The sequence below is a fragment of the Lissotriton vulgaris genome, chromosome 10 (assembly GCF_964263255.1).
Source record: "Lissotriton vulgaris chromosome 10, aLisVul1.2, whole genome shotgun sequence".
Lineage (NCBI taxonomy): Eukaryota > Metazoa > Chordata > Amphibia > Caudata > Salamandridae > Lissotriton > Lissotriton vulgaris.
The window spans coordinates 1069031151-1069056150 of NC_141698.1; the positions used below are offsets into that span (position 1 = coordinate 1069031151).

A 25000-nucleotide genomic window follows, 5' to 3' on the forward strand; every position below is an offset into this window, starting at 1 on the left:
TTGTTGAACTACATGCCCCATAATGCCCTGTGTGTTCTCTGCTGTATAAATAACGGCGGGATCGGGAGACTTTGTGCGTGATTTTGATTCTTTTTTCCTGTTTCCTGTGTATCCTGCGTTGGAGGGAGGTCTCCTTGCTGTGCTCTTCCCTTTGGTCTCGGAGATTCTCTTGTTAAGTGCCTTTGGTTCAGCTCGGATTTCCGAGCATGGTGCTTGCCTAGCACCTTTCCTCTAGACCCCTTGCTTCCGGGTCTATCACTCATCGTCCTTCTGATACGGCTGGTGAGCAGGCTGTTCACTAGCTGCAGACTCGGGTTTGTGCCGAGGATTCCAGTCATTCTGAGCGTGAGTAAAACGCTAAGCTGTTTTGTGATGAAGTGTAGTTAAACCAACGTGGGTCTTTTCATTGGCCACGACGGGTATTCATTTGTTGATTGCTTAGTGAGCGGAGCGCCGTGGCTTCGCTGCGCGCTACCATTACGAAGACCCACAATAGCTGGGGAGAGTTGGAGGTATCTTTTGCAAGTGCAAAAGCGGAAAGTGGTGGAAGGCTCTACACTTTACCGTATTTGGAGATTAGTTTTTAATTGCTAACGGACACATGAACTGAACTTACACAACGGAAGGTAGTAGTAGGAGGCTACATCTTACCGTATGTTGAACTATGTACTTTGTTGTCTTCGGATTGGGTGAAGGAATCCTTTTCTGATGATTTTGGAATAAAGTGTTTGCAGTAAGAGGAAGGAGAACTCTTCTCTTTCATTCTGGGAATAGTTTCTAAGGAGCATCTTTACAGTATGAAAATAATACTAGGGGGGATCAGGAACGTATTTTGATATATGTATATATCTACCTACAGCAGCAGGAGGGCACCTTTGGATAACCTGAACCAGGTGAATAGAGAGACATTAGCGAGAATGAAATGAGAGTATCGTTTTCGTATGTGTAGTATAACATTGGTGTGTTTTCTCTTTCAGCTATCCCTTCCCTGCTGTTTCCCTTCCGTCCCTCCCTGTTTTCTTTATTTCCCTCGCCCGATCACTCGAACACCCTGTGTATTTACTATCAGGGTGTTGGGGAGGTCAGGAGGTGGAGCCTATATTGCTGCGATTGGACCTTGCGGAGTGCACCCTGACAGAATCACGCACCCAAGAATTACATTCTGCCTGGTCCAGTTGTCGCAAATGTGGCGTCCATGGAGGACGTGTTACACGCACTAGTATTGGGACAGTAGGAATTGGCATCCTCCAAGGCAGAGACAGCCGTTCTGAAGGATAGGGTAGAACAGCTCTCTAAAAATCCCTTCAATGCTTCAGCTGGCTCATCACAAATTCAAGTCACAGTCCCACCTCCCACCCCATTGGCCAACCCTGAACGTTATGCTGGAGACCCCCGTAAAATTCAGGTTTTTCTTACACAGGTGTTACTTCACTTCTCATGCAAACCTGCTTCATTCCCGACTAATCATTCCCGTGTTGCATTTGCCATATCCTACCTAGTGGGGGATGCGGCAAATTGGGCAGTGCCCTTGGTAAAAAATAATGACGCCATATTGTCGGATTGGTCAGCGTTCGGAACTGAGTTTGAGCGAGTCTTTGATCGTAGAGCCACTACTTTTAGCGCTGATAAAGAATTACTGGAGCTAAAGCAAGGAAAAGGGGAGTTGATTACGTATCTAACTGCTTTTAATCGCTTGATAGCAGAGACCGAGTGGCCAGAAGAGAAGCGCATGTCTCTCTTCTATCAGGGGTTAAGGGACGAACTGAAGGACGTGGTGGCTCAGATTGATCCTCAACCCTCCACGTGTGTGGACATGGTTAATTTGGCGTTAAGACTTGATTGCCGGATGGCTGAGAGAGGAGGGGACAGGAGGAAGTGGGAGAGAAGCTCTTTCAGAATTGATCGTTTCCCACGTAAGGTGACGAGCACTGCTGAAACTGGTTCTGAGTCCTTGGAAATAGGCACCCTTAGAGCAACATTGTCTAGAGAAGAGCGAGAAAGCAGGAGAGTACAGGGATTATGTATGTACTGTGGCAAGAGGGGCCACTACGTCAGAGAATGCCCGGCAAAACCCAAGGGGCCAAACAATTGGAATAGGAATAAGAAAGTGGCAGTCTCCTCGACAGTAAAAGAGTCGGAGAATATCGCTGCAGTACAGCAGAGAGAAGAGGGTTCTGAGGACTGAAAGCTTACTTCTTTGTCCACAAGAGGGATAGGGGAGACGGAGTCTCATTTGGTGCTCACTATAGTTTTGGAATGTGAGCAGAAGTCCCATCAAGTGCTCGTAATGCTCGATTCAGGGGCTACTAGCAATTTTATCGATGATGGATTGGTATCCCGTTTGGCTTTACCCAGAGTGCCCAGGGACAACCCGGAGGAGGTTTTAGCCGTAGATGGTCAGCCTATCAAATCAGGGCTCATAACTGAAAAGACGGGTGAAGTGGTGGTGTCTAATGAGGTACAGGATGAGAGGCACGCGGCGGTGTTGGAACTAAATATCATAGATGCACCTCAATATGAGCTTATACTGGGGATGCAGTGGTTGAGTTACCACAACCCCTCCATTGATTGGAAAGCTAAGACAGTACAGTTCTTGCCGGAATATTGTCAGGAACATCTCGTTCCATGTGTAGTTTCACAGGTGGCTGTGTTGGCCAGTCCTTTTCTAGTGGCCACGGCCGCTGAGAAGGAGGTCATACTCCCGGTGGAGTATGTGTCTTATAAAGATGTGTTCAGCGAAAGCAAAGCAGAAACATTGCCTCCTCATAGGGAGTATGACTGCCGCATAGACCTGGTGGAAGGTGCCATTATTCCCTCATGTAGAGTGTATGCCCTGTCTGTTCCCGAAACCGCTCATTTGAAAGAATACTTGGACCATCATGTGAGCATAGGGTTCATTAGACCATCTCGCTCCCCCACAGCCTCTCCTTTATTTTTTATAGCGAAGGCCAATGGGGATTTGAGGGCATGTGTAGACTACCGAGTCCTGAATAAAAACACCATCCGTAACAGATACCCTCTCCCCCTCATACCAGTGCTTCTTGATCAAGTGAGAGAGGCAAAGATCTATACCCGCTTAGTCTTGCGGGGTGCTTATCACTTGGTCAGGGTCCGTGAGGGGGATGAGTGGAAAACAGCTTTCAAGACGCGGTATGGCCTGTATGAATATCTGGTTATGCCCTTTGGACTATGTAATGCCCCTGCGGCCTTCCAGTTTTTCATAAATGATGTGCTGAAGGAATACATAGATCTTTTTGTTCTCTATATTGACGACATCCTGGTTTACTCTATGGAGGTGTCTAGTCACACAGAACAGGTGTGTAGGGTGTTGGACAAGTTGTGAGAGCACCAACTATATGTTAAGTTGAGCAAATGCGAATTCGGGGTGACTGAAGTTGAGTTCCTGGAGGTGATGCTTAGCCCTAAAGGTTTACAGATGTCAGAGAGCAAGGTGCTAGCAGTTCAGGAATGGCCTACCCCCAAAAACGTTAGAGAGGTCCAGAGTATTCTGGGCTTCGCTAATTACTATCGCCGCTTCATTTTACACTTTTCACAAGTGGCTGTTCCCATCACCAAGCTACTGAGGAAGGGGGTGCCTTTTGTATGGACGAGGGAGGCTGAGGAGGCATTTGTGAGTCTGAAGACCTCGTTCATCACAGCTCCTGTGCTTTCCCATCCAAATTTGGTACATCCATTTGTGGTAGAGGCTGATGCTTCTGATGAGGCCATAGGGGCGGTACTATCTCAGAGGGACCCAGGTACAGGCCAGCTCCATCCAGTGGCCTACCTGTCCAGAAAGTTGAGTCCTGCCGAACTCAATTACACAATTGCTGAGAAAGAACTCCTCTCAATCAAGAGAGCCTTTCAGGAGTGGAGACAGTATTTGTGGGGGGCCCGTCATGCCATCACGGTGTACACCGACCATTGGAACCTACAATATATGTCATCTGCAAGGCATCTCACGCAAAGACAAATGCGCTGGATGTTGTTCTTCGCGGAATATGACTTTGTGGTCACGTTCAGGCCTGGTAGCGAGAATCGCAAGGCAGATGCGTTGTCCAGACAAATACTGCCGGCCATGCCCAAGACTGAGGACACTCAGGCCATAATTCCGGCTACTAAGGTGGTGTGTGTGGTGAGAGCCGATCGATTCCTAGAGGAGGTGAAGTCACATCCAGTCCCTGGGTGTTGGAATGCCTGGGTAGTTGGTAAACCTGAAAGAACAGTGAGACAAGGGTTGCCTTTCCGGTATGATTGGTTGTTCTTGCCCACCGTCCAGTTACAGAAAAAGGCTTTTCTTTGATGCCATGAAGTGCCCTTGGCAGGACATCCTGGCATACGTAAAACTATCATTATGATACAACGACATTTTTGGTGGGAGACTTTCCCCAGGGATGTAACACTGTGGGTGTCAAGATGTGATGTATGCGCTAGAGCAAAAGGAGTGAACACCAGGAAAGCCGGGAAGCTTATGCCTATGCCTACCCCCAATAGACCCTGGCAGAACATTAGTTTGGATTTTGTGTCAGGTTTACCTTCTGATCAGGGATATTATGCCATCCAAGTGGTTGTAGACAGCCTCACAAAGATGGGGCACTTTGTTCCTTGTAGGAACCTTCCGACAGCAGGACAGACAACCCAGTTGTTAGCCAGCAACATCATAAGGTTGCATGGGATTCCGAGTGTTGTGGTTTCCAATCGTGGGCCCCAGTTCATAGCCCGTTTTTGGGGCATGTGGTGTCGTGCTTTGAACATAGAGTCGTCTCTCTCCACAAGTTTCCATCCCCAGACTGATGGCCAAACTGAGAGGTTTAATCAGACGCTGAAGAAATATCTGAGATGTTATTCGAAAGAGGCTCATGAATCCTGGGTTGATTTGTTGTGGATGGCGGAATTGGCCTACAATAACGCATGGCACAGCTCCACTGGTATGTCTCCTTTCAAGGCCAATTACGGTTATGATGCTACCACTTTGCCCGTAGACATACCAGAGGATGTGAAGAACCAGCCTTCAGTGAAGGAAAAGGTGCAGCTCCTGAGAAAAGTACACAAGAGTGTGCAGGCGCACTTGATAAAGGCAAAAGAGGTGTACAAGAGGTGGGAAGATCGGCACCGCATGATGGGTCGCCAGTATCAAGTGGGAAACAAGGTTTGGTTGTCAACAAAAAACATTCATTTTAAACTGCGAAGTGTTTTTCACCCCGTTACATAGGCCGTTACCCAATTGTGAAAAGAATCAATCCTGTGGCCTATAAATTGAAGCTGCCCGGGTCACTGAGAATACACCCGGTGTTTCATGTGCAGCTCCTGAAACCGGCTTTGACCTCTAGGAGGGTGGCTCCTCCGCCTGTGGTGAGGTGATCGATGGAGGGCTTGAATATGAGGTGAAGAGCATCAGGGACTCCAGGTGGCGTAGGTGTGTACTCTGGAATCTGGTGTCTTGGAGGGGCTATTCTGCCGAGGACGACTCTTGGGAGCCGGTGACGAATGTCCATGCCCCGAGGGCAGTCAGATCCTTTCATGTGAGGTACCCTGCTAAGCCTGGTCCTAGGAGGCGCTAGGGACGGGGACATACGGTCAGGACCACGTAGCAGCGCCTACCTAATTGTTGAACTACATGCCCCATAATGCCCTGTGTGTTCTCTGCTGTATAAATAACGGCGGGATCGGGAGACTTTGTGCGTGATTTTGATTCTTTTTTCCTGTTTCCTGTGTATCCTGCGTTGGAGGGAGGTCTCCTTGCTGTGCTCTTCCCTTTGGTCTCGGAGATTCTCTTGTTAAGTGCCTTTGGTTCAGCTCGGATTTCCGAGCATGGTGCTTGCCTAGCACCTTTCCTCTAGACCCCTTGCTTCCGGGTCTATCACTCATCGTCCTTCTGATACGGCTGGTGAGCAGGCTGTTCACTAGCTGCAGACTCGGGTTTGTGCCGAGGATTCCAGTCATTCTGAGCGTGAGTAAAACGCTAAGCTGTTTTGTGATGAAGTGTAGTTAAACCAACGTGGGTCTTTTCATTGGCCACGACGGGTATTCATTTGTTGATTGCTTAGTGAGCGGAGCGCCGTGGCTTCGCTGCGCGCTACCATTACGAAGACCCACAATAGCTGGGGAGAGTTGGAGGTATCTTTTGCAAGTGCAAAAGCGGAAAGTGGTGGAAGGCTCTACACTTTACCGTATTTGGAGATTAGTTTTTAATTGCTAACGGACACATGAACTGAACTTACACAACGGAAGGTAGTAGTAGGAGGCTACATCTTACCGTATGTTGAACTATGTACTTTGTTGTCTTCGGATTGGGTGAAGGAATCCTTTTCTGATGATTTTGGAATAAAGTGTTTGCAGTAAGAGGAAGGAGAACTCTTCTCTTTCATTCTGGGAATAGTTTCTAAGGAGCATCTTTACAGTATGAAAATAATACTAGGGGGGATCAGGAACGTATTTTGATATATGTATATATCTACCTACAGCAGCAGGAGGGCACCTTTGGATAACCTGAACCAGGTGAATAGAGAGACATTAGCGAGAATGAAATGAGAGTATCGTTTTCGTATGTGTAGTATAACATTGGTGTGTTTTCTCTTTCAGCTATCCCTTCCCTGCTGTTTCCCTTCCGTCCCTCCCTGTTTTCTTTATTTCCCTCGCCCGATCACTCGAACACCCTGTGTATTTACTATCAGGGTGTTGGGGAGGTCAGGAGGTGGAGCCTATATTGCTGCGATTGGACCCTGCGGAGTGCACCCTGACAGTTAAGACCCAGAGTTTAAATCCTCTGTAGTTGCAGACTGCTAGTAATCATTTTTTGAGATTCTGTATAAACTATATCAGATTACGTGGGGAATTTAACAATTGCATTGGATCCAAAGTTATAAAGTGTGACAGGTTATTTTATACGCCAATGGCCTCCAGGTCCGGAGAGACCGTGTCCTCCGTTCCTTGCGGGGAACAGCCCACCAGATTTAGAAATCCCACCAGGGAGGCCTTCAGCCAAATCACCAGTGCATCGGCTCCACGGAAGGCATTGAATTTTTCAGAGTGGGCACCATGTTTGTTGCCCACACAAAACAAAGGGTTTTTTTGTTTTCAAGAAACAGCCCCCAAAAGCAGGTGTTTTTATTTCTTGAAAAAAAAAATGGGTATAATGCACAGGGAGTTTTTTTCTTGCAGATTGAGGTCATTGTTTGATTGCCCTGTTCTGGACCACCATACCTTATAAGGCAGTGCTAAGCATGTACATTTAGTGATGGCTGCCCTTTAGGGTGGAGTGAGTGTCATTGTGACCTGGCAGCCCTGTGGTATTCTGCCCATCACTTCATTGGTGTTAGCCAGCTGAGAATTCGGTGTAAGCAACCCTCCAGTGCCCATGAGTTTGTTGTACCGCCAGCATCTCTGATTTACAATGGTAGTCTTGCCTGCCAATTGCTAAATTGCCCTCTTAATTTCATGAAACTTTTCATGACCATTAAACGCCATATAATAGCGTTCCACCGTAAGTCAGTGACAAAGGGCCATATGTATCAAGAAGTCATTTTGCGATTCTCAAATAGCGATTTTTTGCGAATCGCTATTTGAGAATCGCAAAATGCTATGTATGTAGGATTTGCAATACATTTTGCGAATCCTACATATTCCTTAATTGTGAATCGCAAATTGCGATTCGCAATTAAGGAATACCTCCCCATTCATTCCTATGGACCCTGAGGCCCATAGGAATGAATGGGAAGACATTCTCAATTTGCGAGTAGCAATTAGCGAATCGCAAATTGAGTATTGAATTTCAAGGGTGCAGGGGTGTCCAAAGGACACCCTGTTGCACTCCTGAAATAAGCATGGGTGCACATGTGGCGCACATACATGCCTTAAGGGCATGTATGGGCTTCACATCGCACTTTGAAAAATGCAAAAAAGTGCCTTTTTCAAGGAAAAGGCAAATTGCCACCCACTTGAAGTTGGTGGTAATTTGCGATTGCATTTAAGGAATCTCAAAATTTGCGATTCCTTAAATGCAATCGCAAAATAAGGAATCACAAATTTTGCGATAACTTATTTTGCACGCAGATTTCTTTGAGACATACCATTTAGCAAAAATGCGTTCGCAAAGGCCGAAATCCTGCGAATTCGGCGTTTGCGTACGCATTAGTGCTTGATACATATGGCCCAAAGTCATCCTTGTGCTTCACTCAGATTCTGGCACCAAGTATCTTTGCTCTCCTTATATTTCCAATATCAACATTTTAATGGAGGGCAAATTCTATTGATTGTCACTACGCTTAGCTAGTCCCCCCCTGAAAATCAGAATTCTTGTAGATCTTCTTTCATTTTACAAAACCATAAAAGTGCCCTTTTCAGAATATGTAAACCTGTTTGTTTGTGCAATGACACCACTGTTGTAGAACACTTTTATTACAAATGCTGGGTCCCTAGAGGTAGTTTATTTTACAGTACAGCATGCATCCTTCCTCAAAGCATGAAGTAATGAGTTGATAATCCATGATCCCACTGCCCCGCCAGCCCTCATCAAACCAAATCACAAACTATTAGATCCCTTGACCATTATCCATTATCTTTGTTTGGAAAAGATGTTCTATTGTGGAAGGTTTGAAATCAAGACCTGTGGCAAACACAGACATTAGGGATGGTAAAGTGAGAAGCTCTCCAGGAGGGCAGAACACAATCATGTGAAGAAAACTCATTGTGAATATAATATATGATTTAATTTAGACAATGTTACTATTGGATGCCTCCACAAAAATGTAATGTATAAAACAGCAATGATGCAAATGTAACTTGATACTTTATGAAAGCCACAAAAGAGTATTTTTAAAAGATGACTACAAACAGTACAGGTGAGTGTGCACCAGACTATGTATGGGGTTTGTCTCCCTGGGTCCACAAGAAAATGTATCATAGTCTGTGTAGCATACATAAGATTTAGATAGATTCACTCTAACTACAAAACAATGGAGCACCCTATAACAAAAGTTGAAAGGTTTCAAAATAAGCAGCCATAAAAGGAGGGCGGGGTACAGGGGAGAAGGGGGTTCTATACATTTTGCGTATAGAGGTGGTGGTTAAACTGGAAATATTAGGGCAGTGAGATGCTATGTGCAGATAAGTGTTTTCCTATCATGAGTGTGGAAGATGTGCAGAGAGGATGCTTGTAGGAGCTGGACTGAATCTTTTTTCAGATTCTCAGCCATCACAGTAGATGTTATGTTGTTTGGCTCGTATACACTTTTTATCTGTGCAATTTCTTTATGACCTGACTCGCCAGCACAGCTGTCACCAGACAATTACGTGAGCATCACTAGAGAAGGGCGTTGGCTCCGCCCACATGTTGGGAAGTGGTTGTGTGCTTCCAAAAAGAAGTGCTTGCTTGCTTGCCCTCCACACAACTGTGATAATTTTGCTTATTGGTCCAGCTGCCCGAGCTTGAACTGTTAGCCGCACACACATGACATTATAATGCTATTAAATTGTGTGTGAAAAAACGAGATCATTTATGGCGTTTTTCTCTGACAGCAACACAGATGGGAGAGGGCGGCCAATAACCTACATGTTAGTTGAGGCCTGGCTCGGTAGTGTAACTGCCACCTGACCTTTTAACCTACACTAATATTATTCAAAAGTTCTTTGCTGCCCCAGAAATACATATTTATCTCAATGCTATTTAATTGAAGTGCTTCACATTACCATACAATATTCCTTTAAAGCCAGATCAATTGGCATTCCAAATGCTTGTTTTACATATTAATTCAGATTGTTGTTCTTTTCATACAATGTTCTGTGATTTTTTCCAGTCACTTTGTGGCATTGCTGTCACTAGAAGTTCCACCACACTGCGATACACCTGGAACAGCACAGTTCCTATCATTGCATGGGCACGCACAGGCAAAACGAGAGTGGTACAGCATAGTGTAGACATACCAAGAACCTTAGAGCTAAGAGGATAACCTTGTATTAGGATAAGCATTTTCTGAAGAATTTAACATATTTCCTAGAAGTTCATAGTTTTCTAATTCATTGAATAAGCGAGAACAAACTTTGGGAAGTCCAGAAGAACTATTAGAAACCGGTCATCAGAGGAGGGGAAGACCTCCCTTTAAAGGGCCGCTTTTAAAGGCTCTTCACACACATCAGCTGTTGGGCAGCGTTCCAAGATCATGGCTCAGGGAATGCCACATGTACCCCAACAGATGTCTTTCCATGATTATTAAGCTTATTTTCATCAATTGTGCAGGACCTTCTAGATTTGAGGGATCAAGAGTTGGTGTAGTGACTGAGGGGCTCACACCTGTGTGTACTGTGGAACTAATTGGTTGGTGAATAGTTCACAGAGGTTGAATTTTATCCTCTTCTTCTCACAGGGCCAATGAAGGTTTTTCAGAGCGGTCTGGTTTCATTTCATCGTTACTCAGAGCCTCGCGAGTGGACTTCCGCTCTTCTTCAAAGATGGCCTGGCAGTTGTCTGAGACTGTGTCGACACTCCACATAATAGCTGTTCTAGATTGATCTCGAGAAGTGCTACCACCCTCCGTTGCATCATCAGCTGGAAGTTAGTTTCCTTGATGGCGTGATATGTTGATGGGACAAAGGAGAGGTTTTGATGAAATGTGACCGAGATCATGTACTTCTGGGTTTGGAGTGACACTTTCCAAGCTTGCTTTGTTGCCCTAGCTCGCATTGTGTTCATAGCTGCATTTCCTAGCACTGGATTTCACAGTGTGTCTCAATAGATAGGTGAAGAGGCATAGAGTTGGGCATCTCCTTAGTGAGCCAGAGTGAGAGATTTTCTCTGGAAAGGAACCTATCTGTTTCAATCATAAACAAATACTGCTCTATGCTTCTCTGGAGGTCCAAGAGGAGAAACAAGGAGCAGCACCTGCTAACCCTGGTTTGCCATTTGATACTCCAGGCCCTCCTATTGCAATGGAACCAAGAAGGAAACAGAGGCCTTCTTTAGAAACAAGTTCTGCCTCCCAAAGTCTGTAATTCAACAAAATATCAATCTTCCTACCTCTAAAGATGGTGCTGAAGCTCCATGCCCTCAGAGCCCTCATATGGGATCCACATGGGATACGTCCCAGTTCCTATAAAACATAAAAGATACACCATACCATAAGAAAAGTGTTTTCAGATCCAAAAGCCACAATAATTACAAGTTATCACCAAGGACTCATGTTTACAAGGCCTAGAAGGCATTGGTGGAAGCAGAAGGTAAACGGGTTAGTCGGAAGGTAAATGGGTTAGTCAGAAGGTAAATGGGTTAGTCAGAAGTTAAATGGGTTAGTCAGTAGGTAAATGGGTTAGTCGTAAGGTAAGTGGGTTAGTCACATTTACTACTGTAGTTTCCACTCTCTGCCCTTTCCTTGGTCTCTCAGCTGCAAACAACAGGCTGATGACGAGCTAAGACTGGAACCAAGGTTTGTTTGGGATGCCATCAGGGGTCAAACAGTTTGTGATGTTACTCCTGCAAGCAGGGCCGGACTGACTACCGGGCAGTTTGGAATGCTGCCGAGCTGGGGGCTGATTTCGTTCATGGAGACCTGCGTGTGCTTTGAAATAATGAAAGCAAAACGAATTTTGTTTAGTACACGCAAGTCCCCATCAATGAACTCAGCCCCGAGCTCAACAGCATTCCAAACTACCCGGTAGCCAATCCGGCCCTGCCTGCAAGCCCTGGCATTTGGTAATGTGAGTTCATTTTTCGACCAGGACAGTTACACATGATTGATAAGCAGGCAGAGGAGCAAGAGATGGAAGTACACAGACATAATATGTATATCACATAAGAATGGAGCTAAGCCATGCGCCCTTGGTACTGGTTCCATAAAAGTACAACTAATTATCACAGAACACTATTTCTATTTTCTATTTAGGGGGTTTTATAGAGCGCTTGGTGACGCACAGCGGCGTGTCCCCGCGCTAAGGAGCTAATATCTGCTGGAACTTACAAGTGCGGAAAGAACTACTGTGTAAATAAAGCAGTCTTCAGCTTGGCTCTGAAGATTGATTCTGAAGGTTCTAATCGCAGAGCCATAGGTAGTTTGTTCCATCTTGATGCTGCGAGGAACCTAAAAGATCTTCCACCCATCCGGGCTCTGGACACCTTAGGAATTGCCAGGAGTCCTGAGCCGGAAGATCTCAAGGAGCGAGATGGCTCATAGGGTGTCAGCAATCCTTTCAAAGGGAGCGGAGATCTCCCGTTGATGATCCGGTGGCATGTGCACAGGGCTTTGAATACCACCCTGCTTCGGATCGGGAGCCAGTGCAGAGACCGGAGGGCCGCTGTGGATCCTGCTCTTCTGGGTAGTCTAAGCACTAATCTGGCAGCGGCATTCTGGAGAACCTGTAGACGGCTCAGATTCTTCTCCAGAGTTCCTAAGTAGAGAAGATTGCCGTAATCCATCTTTGACGTGACTAGTGAATGTACCAGGGTTTGGCGGGCTCTGATAGGTAAGAATTTTAATACCTTCCTGAGACTTTTGAGGGTCCCGAAGCATGATCCAACCACCTGATTGATCTGGGGGCCAAAGGTAAGGTCAGAGTCAAACCAGATACCCAAGTTCTTTGCTTTCTGGCAAGGGGTGGGTGCTGGACCTAAACACGGTGGCCACCACGCCGACGTCCACGCCGATCGGTCTCCCCCCACCACCAGCACCTCGGTCTTGCCTCCGTTGAGCTTGAGGCAGTTGGCGGACATCCAGGCCGCTAGGTCTTGCATGCAAGCTCTGAAGATGTCCGCCGAGGGGCCGGGCGCACGTGACAGGGAGATGACCAACTGCGTGTCGTCCGCATATGACACCATTCAAAGGCCGTAACTCTCTACTAAGGTAGCGATTGGGGCAACATAAAGATTAAAAAGGGTAGGGCTCAGGGATGAGCCCTGCGGCACCCCTTGATCCAAAGAGATGCGCTCAGAGTACTGGTCACCTTGCCTTACTTGGAAGCCTCGGCCTGCAAGAAATGAATAAATCCATTTCAATGCTGCCCCTCTTACCCCACCTTTGCTCAGACACTGTAGCAAGATGGAATGTGCTACAGTGTCGAACGCCGCACTTAGGTCCAGGAGGATTAAGGCCATGGTTTGTCCCTCATCAGCACCTTGCCTAAGGGTTTCGGTGGCCCTAAGAAGGGCAGACTCCGTGGAGTGACGAGGCCGAAACCCGAATTGCGTAGGATGGAGGAGGACTATATTTAGATCGTAAACCTACACTATATATGTCTATATGTATATGGTATTTCTAGTGCGCAAACCTAGCCAAAAAGCAGCAGAAAGCTGCACATGCTCAAAAGCAGGCTTAAGGTTGGTGATTAATAGGAAAGGAAGATGAGTTGTGGATAGGCAACGCATCATGATGAAGTGTTCTTCTGCCCCTGAGTCTTCAACTCTTTCCTAATTTGGAGCATGTTGAAGTGGCACTGATGGATGGGTGGGTGTTGTTCCAGATCCTGGGTGCTTCCATGGAAAAGGCCTGCTGCCTTGTTTTTTCTTTTTTACACTTCTCAGTCTGCTGGGTGGAGGTGTCCTGGCTGTGGGTGTGCTGAGAACCACTAGAGATGGTGAGCTTGTTTGCAAATGGTGAGCGTGTTTGCAAATGGTGAGCTTGTTTGCAAATGGGGAGCTTGTTTGCAAATGGCGAGCTTGTTTGCAAATGGTGAGCTTGTTTGCAAATGGTGAGCTTGTTTGCAAATGGCGAGCTTGTTTGCAAATGGCGAGCTTGTTTGCAAATGGTGAGCTTGTCTACCTCCTGTAAATCTTATGGTCCTAAGAAAGCACCTGATGTTGTGCAGATGTTCGCACTAAAAAAAGATAACACTTACAAAATCTTGCAGGGAAAGTATACCGGTCTTTATCACATGACAGTGAACAGACACAACCATGAAGGGTATGTTGGTAAAATAAAGTCTGTGCTCTTCGGGCTTCCACATAGTAAAATCCACTTGGATTCTCTGAGTAACCAACTCACAAGTGCATTCCCTCCACTGCAATTACCTAATGCTATCTAAATGTAGCTAATACTCAGGTATACTTATTGTAGATTTTCTGAAAACCTGACAAAAGTTTGCTGCTCTGTTTGTTGACAAGTCCAGCTGTAGACGCGAGGAATAGAAAATTTGATTATGCGTGAAGTTAGTTGGTTTTTGCTAAGAATAGTTTGCCACTGAGATTGTTTCAGAGCACCATGGGTAATTTCGTTCAGGGCTATGTGCTATATTGTTTAGGATACACCCAACAGGACATATAACAGAGAATATAAATGGAAGGTATAATTGAAAGAAATGTTCTCAGTCCAATTCTTGCTATAAATTGCCTCTTCCCATGGTTTTTTCAAACTATAGATGACCCTTTTATTCTCGTAAGACCCCATATATAAAGTCATGCACACAAATGTATTGAACTAAAGTCATAAAATGGTTTGTATCACTAGGTTTGATTTATGTATGGTACTTAGAAAATGTGACTCTGCACTCACATGCACATTTACTCCCACATAATATAACAGCACCCTAGTGTAATAATATATGTGGGCAAATATGTCTCACAGGAGCGGGTGATGGATGCTCCAAGGCTGGTATGACTTCCCTAGAGGGTGAACACCCACCGAGTAGCAAGTTAGTGGATGTTCACAAATGTTTGGAGGGCACATTCTCACCCTGGATATGCTCAGAGATTGCTCGTCATGGGCAGAAGTAAAATCATATCCAGCCCTCTTGCACATGGGCACCGGCTACATTACCACAGGAACTTGCACACAGTGACGTAGCAAGGGGGAGGCGGCCTCCTACCCGTTCTTACCTGCGGCTGAAGCTGAACGGGGCAAAGTCACGGTAATCGCCAGCACCCCCCCCCCCCCCCGTTCTTAAACACAGTGCACATCATCTAGCTATGCCACTGAACTTGATAAAGCAATTACAAAACTCCTCTTGAGCAACTGTGAATGTGGCAGCAACAAAGGAGTACTGCAGGAATATTTGTGAATACTAAAAAAATTGTGAATTTACATAGCAGGTGCTCCATGGCTCCAGACTGCTGCGCCACCGCCGGAGATCTCTGATCCCAGTTGCGGCGGTTATGGCGGTGCAATGGCAGTCTGACCACCAAACTTCTAATGGTGTGGTCGGACCGCCGGTACGGCAGTGGCTGGACTGCCATCACCGCGACACTGTGACCACCCGACTCATAACCAGGCCATAAGTGGGGAGTCAAAAACTCAAAAGGTTAAGGACCACTGGTCTAGAATGTCCCGTGGACCACACTGAGCATCCTAAAAATTAGTTTTCGGCTCAGGCCATATATATTGCTCAAGCTGCTCTGTTCTGCACCAGCTAGAATTTTTTTAGGTGATTCTTAGAAAAATATATTCTTTTCTAAAAAGAAAGTCACCCAAGCAAGGGACATAATCACATTCAGGTTGCAGCCCAGGGTCATTAGGATGCACTTCATGCTCCAAATTTCTTTTGATCGAAGCAAAGAATGAGGAGCCGAAAGCAGAACTGGGAAATCTAATAATACGAGTCTTTATTGAACCAAGCGAGCAAAGCGGCATTCATTCAGACAAGCTCAAAAATAGGTCAAAATGAAGCGTTTAACAGCAGAGCCTGGCACAGGAGGGCCAGGATCATTCCTCTGCAGCAGTAAAAGCAGCCAGTACTGCAGCAAGGCACAGCCACACCACAGCCTTCCCAGACCCAGACCTACCCTGATGGCACTGGAGAAAATCAAACATGTCCTTGTTAATTATCTGTGCTTTAAAGCCTCATTAGAATATGACAGTGTGTCCTTGTCAGCATCACAAAAACAGTGCAGACATCAGAATACAATTACAATCGTGTCAACTACACACGTGTTCTAAACATGCATAAATATTATTCAAATCATTCTAAAAAAGGGCAAACCAGCAAATATACCAATTCCATATTACTATTAAATTCATCTGGAAAGGGTCTCAAATCTAGGATGCTGTTGCAACCCTGGCACAACGCAAAATAAGATTTCTTCTAGAGATGCTGAATTAGGATGCCGTTTTCCATAGTCCTCATTCATTGGAAAGTCAGACGAACTCATTCACATGAGCACAGATACACGAGGTAAATCTGGATCAGCACACATGCTTGGACATGCGTATGTAATATGAGTACAGCATGTGTACACATGCTAAGAACTCAGAGCTAATAGGAAGAGACCATTATATTAGGATTCAGATCTCTGAAGAATGTAACTGTTAGACCTGACAGCCTTAGGGCGGTCTTCCCCCAACTTTTTGCCGGCATACCTCTATTTTCTGACCTCGTTTTTGCAGGTTCTAAGACTCTGCACACTTTAACACTGCGGACCAGTGCTAAAGTACTTGTGCTCTCTCCCCTAAACATGGTAACTTTGACTTAATCCCAATTGGCATATTCATTTTACCTATAAGTCCTTACTAAAGTGCACTACATGTGCCCAGGGCCTGTAAATTACATGCTACTAGTGGGTATGCAGCACTCATTGTGCCAACCACTCAAGAAACCCCCTGACCATGGCTCAGGCCTGCCATTGCAGAGCATGAATATGCAATTGTATACTGCCACTTCGACCTGGCAAGGTAACCCTCTTGCCTGGAATAAACCTACCCTTTTTATACATATAAGTCCCCCTTAAGGTAGGCACTGTCTAACCCATAGGGCAGGGTGTAATGTACTTAAACGACAGGACATGTACTTTTAAGTTTTACATATCTTGGTAGTGGAAAACTCCCAATTTCTTTTTTCACTACTGCAAGGCACATCTCTCCAATAGGATAACATTCGGGTTAAACCTTATTACATCTGTTAAGTGTAATTCCTAATTTGAAGAGATGTACTTTTCAGGTTTGGTGTCACTGGACTCACAATTTAAAATCACCAGTTTTTATGAAGTTGGATTTTAAATTACAGTTGATCAAATGACACTTTTAGACAGTTGGTATTTACTTACTTTAGCCATTTGGTTTCTGCTGCTCGTCTCTTTTCTGTCTTTGTTGGTTGACAGCTGGGCTTTGTCTAGACAGCCACACACAAAGGGGGCTTAGGCAGCCGTGGCCCATGCAGGTAAGAGTGGTGGGGCAGAGGGGCCAGGTGGGGAAGATTTCGACAGACGACCACGAGGGAAAATGAAATAAATAATGAATTTTCCCACGCCATCGTCTGTCGAAATCCCCCCCCACCCCTCACTCGGCCCCAGATCCCCATTGCTCTTACCTGCACAGGCCGCGGCTGGGCTTAGGTGTGTCTTGATGAGCCTTCCTGGGAGATGGGAGGGAAGAACTGGGCACAGCCTCACACTCACCCCTGAAGAGGCTATGTCCTGTACACCCACAAAGGACTGCATACCCCCTGTGTAGTGAGTCTGGAGCCAGGACAGAAAGGGAAGACTTCCGTGCACTTCAAAGCTTTATTTGAAGTCTACCCCACATCAAAGGCACAACTGGGTTTAAGTACTGGACCTCTGACACCATGACTTTAGTACACTTCTGGACCTATAACCACTCTGCCAGGGGGAAGAACTGCTGTGCTGCTGGAAGCACTGCCACTCCGCTTGACTGCTGCTTTGCTGGAATATTGCCCTGCTTGTGCTCTTGCCTAGCTGAGCTGCCCTGCTGCCTGCTGTTGTCCTGCCTGAGTGAGAAGGAATGGACATGCATCATTTGAACCAGAGTGACTCCAAGGGCTTGATGGCTGGCCTCATGTTCTATATCTTGACGACATCAAAGACTTCAACTCATCCTACTACAGCATCAGGACTTTGCATGCTGCAGGTCTTGCCCTACCAAGTGGTGCCAGCCCAGTTCTGGGCCCTTGGAAGTGGGTATAAGGTGCCGCTAGAAGCAAGACCTACACATCCTCATTGGAACCGGCGCATCTTCAGCTTTGCATAAGTCGGAACCAACGCATTCTTGTCATTGTGTGGATCTGACCTAGCGCATCCCCTGCAGAACGAGCTCATCGCCTTCAGAATCGACACATCGCCTACTGCAGGAGCAGCAGCCACACATAACATTCAGAACCAGTGCCTCACACTTGGAACTGATGCGTCGCCATAGTTGTAAGGAGAAAATCAACGCATCTTGTTGACTGCGTGGTCGACAATGACAAATCGCTTCAGCTGACACCTCGCATCTCCGTCGATGGCGACACATCCTGTATCAAGGCACCTTGGTTCAGTGAGCCCAAGTGAGTCCCTGTATCCTGCTTGCGCTGCATCGTGGTCAGCCTGAGCTTTTGGCCTTGCCCCAGTACAGCGCGACCAGATATCCCATTTAAGCACTTATTGCTTCTAACTACTATTTTACATTTATTCATTGATAATTCATATCTCAGCTTCTACTTCTTGTTTTTCTGTCGTTGTGTTATTTATAAAATCATTCTTTATTTTTTTAACCTGATGTGGTTTGTTTTTGAGGTGTTTTTACTATGTTACAGTTTGAAGTGCTGCACAAATACTTTTCCCATTGCATCTTAAGTTAGGCCTGACTGCTCTGTGCGAAGCTACCAGAGAGTGAGCACAGGATAATTTAGGATGTGTTGTGACTTACCCTGAGTAGGAATGTGGTTCCTGCTTGGACAGGGTGCATACATCTGCCAACCAGAAACCCAATTTCTAACAGTAACATATTACCTAGAAGTTAAGAGTTTTCTAGTTAGTTGAACAAGTGAGAGCAAACTTTGGAAATTTCAGAATCAATATTGTCAATCCTGAAAGTCTGAACTATTGGAGAGCCATAGATGAGTGAGACACTTAGTCCAAGTCCCCACAAAGTCCTTACTGCAATATAAAAAAAAATAGAAGCATTTATTAATAACTTGTTTTATAAAATGCTTAATAACACACTTCTTTGCCGTTTTGAGGCACTATAAATTACATGTTTTACTCTCAGGCATTTTATTGGTACTCAATGTTTCAGGCCCATAAATATGAAAACATTTCAAGTTGTCCCTTGGACTCAACATGGGAACAACAAACTGCACCCAATGTCAGCAGCAAGTGCTTAACACACTGAGCTAGCTAGTAAGCAGCTGGATACCATATCGAGTGATTAGCCGCTATTTATAAATCCTGATTGATTGATTGATTGATTAATTAATATGGTAAACAAAATGACTATATTCCCAGCATGGCCTGTTGCATAGATGCTTAATATGCAGATTAGTTTTGAAGGAAAGTTTACATTTTTATTTTGTACCATTGAGTAAGTAGTACCCCACCTGGAAGTCATCGCTGACCCAAACTTGTCTCAGATCCCGTATATATTACTTCTAAGACCTTTGTGTTCTCTGCTAAATTTGTGATTACTAATGATTAACACTACCCAAGAATTCACTCCTCCTACACATCAAAGGAGTGCTGTGAAGATTGTACATCTCATTGGAAATATAGTTGTGATTGGGTGATGGTGTGTAAATGTCAAGTTTCCAATTACACATCACCATGGTGAAGAAATAAGCAGCCCTGAAGAAACAATTTATTTTGGTGTAAACCACAAAAATAATAATATTAATAATAATAATAACAAAGAACATGTTGGCTGGTTTGGTTGGCCTTTAAAAAAAATAATAACAATAAATAGAAAAGATGTTATAAGATGTCATTTATGACTGATTTTTGATTCAATAGAATATTTGATGTCATGAAAATAATGATATTTATGTAAAATTGATCTGAAATGTTCTCAGTGGGTTTCGAATTGTATAAAAAATTATTTTTTGTACACATTAAAGAACATGAATATTGTTGGTGATGATATGCACTACAGGCACAAAACAAAACAAAGATAAAAGTGTGAAGAGATCACTACACATACATGGTGGACGTAATCTTGAATCTGTAAATTAAAAAAAATATATAAATATGCACAAAAGAGCATCTGAAAAAAGAACAGCCCAGCAGGTAGCTTAAGCGCCCCCGCCTCAGATAAAAAACATAAACAACTTTTTTAAAATAATGGGAGGATAGGGCAAGGAGAAATAGGGAGTAGGTGAGGGACAAATGGAGGCGCTAGAGGTGGGGAGTGGTGGGAAAAAATAATTAAAAAAGGAAATAAAGCAGAGAGTGATGGGGGAGAAAGGGACAAGCTGGGTAGAGGAAAGAAGAACACGGCTGAATGGAGGAATTTTAGAGTGTAAGCAGCACATGAAATACAGAGCAAGAAACACATGCACTCTCATGCAGAGCTTAAAGGGAAAAAGGGTAGTGACCTGAAAGTGAGCAGTGGAAAAATGCAAGTCATCAAAATCAAAAGGATGGTTGGTACAAAAGCTATGCTCCAGGGGAGGGACCAACACTACTAAAAGAAGGAAAGCCTTCAAAGAAGATAAAAGCACATAAGAGTGAAAAGAAAGTCATCATTGGTAAGTGATTGGCTGGCTCTTGGTATGGTCTTTCACCTACAGACAGCTAGAAAGATTTTTGTATGCAAGATATAAAAATCAGCAAAAGACATGCATATATTAAGTCTAAAAAGGATGACTACATCGGAAAAGAAAAACAAATATTTAGAAAGATTATCTTGATACTGTGAGGAACCCATGTAGCAAATATTAAGTCGCTCCTCGCTGAAACCCCTCCCTCCCTTTAACACTTCGGCATGCTGACATCACCCTTGGAAGCTGATCTTTGTATTGTTGCAGAACTGCAGGCAGCCACAGAAGGCAGCTGACGTCTGTCCATCTATGAAAAAGCTCTCTGTACAAAGGGTACTGGAAAAACACAACTGTTTCACATTTAAAAACAAAACTGATGTTTATAGGAAGTATTAAGTATATCATTAAGTATATCATTATAAAGAATAAAAATAAGGAAGAGAACAGAAGGAGAAAGTAGGGAAAAGGCATATTTGAATTTAAAATGTATCTACAGGTATAAATAAGTTTTAGAATATTGTATGAATCATTCGGTTTCCTCAAAGCTGGGTCACTCAATGAAAATGATAGGGTGCTCCTAGACCTACTCCTAACAGCAGCGGTCAGGATTATTCTCAGCAACTCGAAAGACGCATGCAAAGCTTCCTTTAAGTGCTGGCTAAACTGGGACACCAACCTAAGAGGGTCTGATAACTCTCCAGAACTCACCGTGGAGATATTCTGCTAGACACATGTGGGACACTGGTGACCTCTTCTTTAGCTCACACAAACCGCCATGAATCTCACCATTTATAGTAACTACCCCTCTACACGATCTCTTATACTAGTGTTCGCCTTTCCTATGCTTGTGATCATATGTCACTGGAAGAGGCATATTCCTAAGGTCTGTACCTTGTGCTAAAGTTCTCCTTGATGTTCCCTAGATACCATTCATGATAGCGATAACGGAGATAGTCTCCTGTGGAGCGATACACTGATACTGCATGTGTTTATTCTGTGAGGTATCACCATACCATTTTGTTTACTAGTGGCTTCGATTGACCATGTAATAATTGCTTTATTCCCTATGTTTATTTTTGTATGTTTATTTTGTATGTCCCTCATTTGATGTATTGTACCTATGGTTTTATTTCGAGACAATCAATAAAAAACTTTTGAAATAAAAAAGAATATTGTATGAACAAAAGCAAACCAAAAGAGCAGAGACAGGCGATTTGTTTGTGGCATCTCATTTCATGAGAAAACAGCAAGAAAGAAGTGAAACAAAAGGTGCAAGACACATCTTTCTATAAAACAAAACAAAAAAAATAATAAAGGAAAGACAAAGGTTAAATAGATAATGGAATGAAAAACATTTAAAATTATAATATTTTATTGGAATAAGAAGTAGAGTTCTTGTGATATTTTTGTGTCTCTCAGTTTTCTCCTACTGGGAATTTGGTTATTTCTGTTGTTTATCACAAAGCCCTGAGCACCACAACATTGGAGCGTTGGCCATGATCTTGTCACATGTTCCCAGCCCCTGCCATGATATTACTTACAGTCTATTAGTGCGTGACGTCCGTAGTAAATAGGATTTCACCTCTTTTTTAGTTATGCAGGCTAATGAAATGTGAAATAGGGTTTCCTGCCACAGAATGACAAATAATAGGACAGCTTTTTTATTAAACCGATTACTAAATTTCCTTGATGGGGGGCTGTGGGCCACCAACCAACCTAAGCACAGGAAGATCTTCGCTTGAGAAGCTGACATTTTTGACAGCGCTGCTCTCTTTTCAATCAGTCAATCAGAATATATAAAGCACAGCAAATCACCTGCAAGGGTCTCAAGGCCATGAAGTTGCTAGCTGCTCCATGGAGAAAGCAGTGATAAACGAGGCAAAAGCAGGAGCAAGCACTCAGAAAAACAGGGTGGAGGAAGGGGAAAGCAGTGAAAAACGAGGGAAAAGCAAGAAAAAGCACTCAGACAAAATGGGGGAAGGAAGGAGAAAGCAGTAAGAATGAGATACAAGCAGGAGCAAGCACTCCAAAAAACAGGGGAGAGGAAGGAGAAAGCAGTAAAAAACAAGGGAACAGCAAGAGAAAGCACTAGGAGCGCTAGGAGCAGTGGGTGGGACTGGGCATGAGGTGGGAAAAAAGGACAGCTGGCAGGAGCGGCAAATGAGGAAAAACACTTGTAAATGCTGTTTTTAAGTGCTGTGGTGAGGACATGCTTGGGCATTTAGAGAGACTTAGCAAAATATAGATTTTTTATAATTGTTTTTATTGATATATAACGAACAAAAATAAGCACTGAAACAAAAGGTATATGAATAATTTACAGGTAGGAGGAGTTAATTCAAAGACATTTTGACAATACAGGGAAGCGATCAGAATAGCCATAAAAATATATTTACAACTAATAATGGTTTAATATGTGGTTATCATGAAGACCTCAAATTTCACCTCGATGACCCCAGCAACACCAACACCACCGACCTCCTAGAGAGCATGAACAACATCAGCCTCAAGCAGCTTGTCACCGACCCTGCCCAAATCGCAGGACACAGGTACAACTACACCAAACAACTCACCTGGTCCGACCTCTACAGCATCCACTTCAACATCTCAGGTCCCACCCACCCGGGCACCTTGCTCCCGAAATCCATGCCAAGAGACTGGAAAAAGGCATCGGAAGACAAGTGGAAAAACGCTCTCTGCCCCATCACCCAGACTCTACACACGACAAGTAGAAAGCAAGCAGCAAAAATATATACCAGTGGATCACAGAATGCGCCAACACCATCGCCCCCACAACGACAACCAAGGTCAAATGATCATTCAAAACAGCAAGCTGGTTCACAGAGGAACTACAGTCCACCAAATGCGACTGCCAGCAACTAGAAAAGAAGTGGTGAACCAGCAAAGAGATGGAAGACCACACTGAATTCAGGACAACTCGCAACCAGAACAACTGCCTCCTGAACAAAACCAAGAAGAACACCCTAGTAAACTGCATGGAAGCCAGCGCAAACCACAGCAAGGAACTCTTTGTCATCATCAATGAGTTCACCAATCCTGTAGGCACAGAAAAATACCTTCCCAGGAATTGCATGACAACCTTTCTGACTTCTTCCACGACAAGATCTGGGCCCTCTACAGGAAATTGAATGCCAACCCCGCCGCCGACAGCATAAATCAGCTCACACCCACAATCTCAAGCCCTGAACACCTACTCACCCACTTGGTGACAAGACAGTACCACTTCAAGACTCTCACGGGTGATTTGCCATGCTTTATACATGTTTAACTGACTGAGTCATAGAAGGATCCCTGATAGGCATAATTGTGTTTTTATGTGATTAAGTAATTACGGTCCTACATAGTTTTTTTTAGGAAAAGCGATAATGACAGTTTAGGAACTGAATTACTCTACCACCATAATACTGAAGGAATGGCAACACACTCTGTTATTTAGCCATTTCAATGTATTTTATACCAGACATGAATCTACCCAGCTCCTCAGGATCTAGACCTTAAACTTAGAATTTAACTTTTATGTCTTGAGTATCTTCTAGGGTACACATTTAATTTTATCGTAGAATCTCATGTTTTCTCTTGTCCATGAGTTGGAATATGTTCATGCACACTGATTTGTGCGTTCATTGCCCCGCACAGTTTTTTCCACGAAGGACCAAAACAGTTTGTTATGTCAGTGTTGGTAACCTTTGCATAAAACATAGTTAAATGCAAGTCCAAGCTTTATCTAGTATAAGGGTGAAACAAGCATTGACACTAACGGTCTGTGTACCCTACAGGATATTGCAACTTATGCAACAAAAATCTACAAAAATCCCTGGATATAAAAATTAAAGGTGGGCAATAAACTCCGCTCTGCCGGTGGAGTCCACAGAGTTTGGCCCACTGGTGCTTGGAGCTCCAGAAAAACTCAGCCAACCATTACATGGCTCCAGAAAGAAAATCGGCCATTATAAGGACACCAGGTGAGATTTCTCAATGTGGCATTTCACTACCGTTTATATAGAAAATCTACTCAAGTGGCAGAAAGAAAAACGTCCTTTGACAGTGTGCAAGGTGACGTTCATGCTGATTTTACAGCACAGAACAAGCTCCCTGTGCTAAAAATCAGCCATTCATTCAGTGCCAGGATACCCTCTGGGGTGACAAGAAGCGCTCTACAAATCTACTGATTGATTGATTGATTGATTGATTGATTGATTGATTGATTACCCACCGAGATACCTCATTCCCATTTTAGATCACTAACTATTTAGTGTGTAGAGACAACAGCTTTTAAATGTTGCTCCCTGTGAACCAGATGATTCTCATATGGAGAAGATAATTGAAAATGCAAACAGCAAGCTTACACTTGCTTTGGTGTCTGGGCCTTTGTAGTAAATTGTGAAGTTACCTTGCTAGCTAAACATCTGTTTATGGTGTTAACACTGGACATAAAAAGACAGTTCCACAAGGTGGTGGCATGTGGTGGTTGTTTCCGTGACTTCATTCTAAGTGATGGGCCACCACTGAGTGATTTATCTTTCTGCTTTAGTCTTCTGTGCTCAACCTTTATTCCCCTTGATGGTCTTTGTAAAAGGAGGTGTGTGGAGCTGATTTCTTGTTC

General features: G+C 44.2%; 1 protein-coding gene across 1 annotated transcript in view; it reads right to left on the minus strand.

Annotated features, from left to right (window-relative positions):
* LRRC3B (leucine rich repeat containing 3B) overlaps positions 1 to 25000 on the minus strand; it is a 489659-nt gene that overhangs the window by 283106 nt on the left and 181553 nt on the right. Inside the window, exon 2 of the mRNA XM_086940070.1 lies at positions 11012 to 11084. The gene's annotated coding sequence lies outside the window, so the exon portion shown is untranslated. The remainder of the gene's footprint in view (positions 1 to 11011; positions 11085 to 25000) is intronic.